General features: G+C 47.9%; 1 pseudogene; it reads left to right on the forward strand.

Moving 5' to 3' along the window:
- Positions 1 to 201: 201 nt before the first annotated feature.
- On the forward strand, positions 202 to 297 carry LOC133229334 (U6 spliceosomal RNA; annotated as a pseudogene).
- The last annotated feature ends 2,962 nt before the right edge of the window (positions 298 to 3,259 follow it).

Here is a 3,259-nt window from a genome sequence, read left to right on the forward strand (position 1 = left end):
ACATTGGCCAGGGTCCCCACAGTGGGTGAAACCCGGATTCAGAGTCAAGGCTGACCACATCCAGAGGTCTGGTTTTTTACTACTACATTGAAGAGTAATGGGGGTGATTTTATGTGCCACATAGGTGACATTTTTACTTATAATAGTTACACATCTATTCAATTAAAGTTTTCCTTTTAAAATAAACATTCAGCATTCACTTTGGTACCACATATCCCAAAATTGGAACATACAGAGAAGATTTAACAGCTCCTGAGACAGGATGACGTGCAAGTACATGAAACATTTCATGTTTTTACAGTGTTATATGTCAATTATATCTAAATGAATGAATGAGGTAAACTTGCTTAGCAGCACTATTCACAACAGCTCACATACCTATCCACAGATGAGTGAATAGACGGAATGTGATAGGCGCAGACAACAGAATATTACTCAGCCATAAAAAGGAATGACGAGCTGACACAGACGAACCTCAAAGACATGCTGCTGAGTGAAGGGAACCAGACACAAAAGACCACGTGTTGTATGATTCTGTTTGTATGAAATACCCAGAACTGGCAAATCCACAGGGACAGAAAGCAGATTAACAGAAAGCAGGTTACGAGGGGTTAAGAGGAGGTGGACAGGAGAAGAAACTGCTTCATGGGTGCAGGGTTTTTACACTGGAGGGATGGAAATGTTTTGGAACTAGAGGGAAGTAGTGGTTACACAAGCCTGGCAACGTGCTAAATGCTCTTGGATTGTTCACTTTGAAATAGTTGTTTTTATGTTCTGTCAATTTCATTTCGATAATTTTAAAAAATAACTTCTCTAAGTTTAAAGAAGGAAATTAATTTTCTTAAAAGTTAATTTAAAGAAGGCTAGGAAGTAACTCATAGCACAGGGGGAGTGCAAAGGTGGTACTTAGAAAATACGGCACCGCATTATCTGCTAGAAGTTCAAGGCATCTCCGTCAGGGTTGAGTCTGGCAGTCTTGAGTCTTGCCCTCCTTTGTTTATTCTCCCCCGGCAGCCAGCTCAGTGCTTCAGAAATACTTGTTGAGTTCAGCTCAGTCCAGCTTTGTTAATTGAGTTAAGGCGAGCTGAGTCGTACTGAATGCACCAGCTGGCTGGCCTGGAGGAGGTCCAAGCTGAAGATGTTAAGAATCACACTAATTCAATAAGTGGCCGCAAGGTAGTCTAAGTAATGAGGCCACGTGCCTCTCCTTACCCGACCCACCCATGTTCTGCCTGCACTTTGGGAGCCTTCTCTCCCTGGAATCCCGTGTGTGTGTTTGCTGGAGACACCAGGCAAGAGAGTGTAGGAGAGAAGGGAAACGGAAGCAGAGAAATTTCTGTCTGTGTACAGGTGCGGCTCCAACTACCTCTTCCTTGTCCACGCATTCATCATGCACCTCATGTACATGAGCTCATGCTCTTGGTTCTGATGGCTTTAGTTTGAAGCTGGCTGAACACCCTGGAGAAACAGATTCATCTCTCTGCACCTTCATCTCCTCACCTGTAAAATAATAATAATAACACCTATTTTACAGGTTGGGAGACGAAGAGGGTCTTGGGAGGATTTGATGAAACAATACCCATCAAGAACTTAGCACACACTTTCGAGAAGACTGTGCTGCTGCTGCTAAGTCGCTTCAGTCGTGTCCGACTCTGTGCGACCCCATAGATGGCAGCCCATCAGGCTCCCTCGTCCCTGGGATTCTCCAGGCAAGAACACTGGAGTGGGTTGCCATTTCCTTCTCCAATGCAGGAAAGTGAAAAGTAAAAGTGAAGTCACTCAGTTGTGTCCGACTCTTCGCGACCCCATGGACTGCAGCCTACCAGGCTCCTCTGTCCATGGGATTTTTCCAGGCAAGAGTACTGGAATGGGGTGCCATTGCCTTCTCCCGAGAAGACTGTAAGCACTCGAAAAAGGTTAGCTACGATGATTAGCAGTGACCGGTGCTGCAGAGTGGTGGGTCTGAAACACATGGCAGGTCTGGAGCCCAGAGACCAGCTTTCCAGACACGGAGGGCAGAGCAGAGAAGTTGTTTGTAAACATCTTAAACAGAAGCGCATGGCTCACTCATGTAAGTTCTTCTGGGACGGTGACGTAAGCTCCCAGGACAAGGCAGGAGTAGCAGAATCTGGCTGGTGTTCTCCATGCTGGCAGGATTTTACCTATAGAGGGAGTCCCTCGTGGCTGCCTGTACCCAGAGACCAGAGAAAAAGCCACACGGAGTTCTCTCTCTGCTCTGCTCTGGGAAGCCACTCCATTCTGCCTCCTTGGCTAACCAGTCAGTGAGGCATGGCAGGAGTGCGTGTGATGGTCTCTGTCCACAGACCCCTAGCCAACCCACAAGGCGGCAAGTGGGAAGGGCAGGACACGGGAACCCTGAGGTGTGATTTCTCAGACCCTGCACTTTGCTGCTGCCCATGTGGCCTTGGCTAGGCTCCTGCCTCTTTCTGGCTATTATTGTTATTCATTTATGAATGAGTGAGCAGGCAAAGGTTGCAAAAAAAAAAAAAATCACTGATTTTCAAGCTTTGAAACTACGAGAAGCTGTTTATTTAAATAACAGTGTTCAAGGGAATGAAACATACAAATGGACACAGAGTTGTGACATAGCTGAGAGAGGGCAGGTGTCCTATAGTCCCAGGCAGCAGTCCTCCTGGCTCACCACCACTGTCTTCTTCCCTCCAGCAGCACCCAAGGTACACATTTTTAAAACTGGAATGAATTCCTGGGGTAGAAGTGGGCCTAGAGTCCCAGGGCTGGATAGAGGGTGAGGGGGTCCCCGAGGTGGTCTGCAGCAACGTGGAGGAGCACAGATCTGTGTGCAGGCCTGCCTGCCCTGTGCGCCTGGCAGTGTGATGTGGGCGTACAGGACACCATGGCCTTCTGCCCACCCAGCATCCATTTCTCCTTCTGGTAAGAGCACCCTGGTGTTCCCTGGGGGAACCACTCACCCTTACTCTGTCCCTGTGACTTGGCCAACCTTTAGCAGCGTAATTAAGAGCATGTAATTGAGACACGGGCAATCAGATCACTCTAGCCCCCTTGCCCTAGTCATTGGCTTAGCAATGGGCAGCTGAACCTATCAGAACCCACCAGACCTAACCCAGGGACTTTTCCAGGAGGCAACCAGGAGAAAGCCTCCATCGGACTCTGTAAAACAGATGGAGGGAGCCAATCTCAAAATGAAACCAAAACAGGGAAAAGCAGGGCTGAAGAGGTCAGGAGAGGCAAATTCCTGAAGACTTCAAGGAGAGCCTGG

Source organism: Bos javanicus, chromosome 17 (assembly GCF_032452875.1).
Source record: "Bos javanicus breed banteng chromosome 17, ARS-OSU_banteng_1.0, whole genome shotgun sequence".
Classification (NCBI taxonomy): domain Eukaryota; kingdom Metazoa; phylum Chordata; class Mammalia; order Artiodactyla; family Bovidae; genus Bos; species Bos javanicus.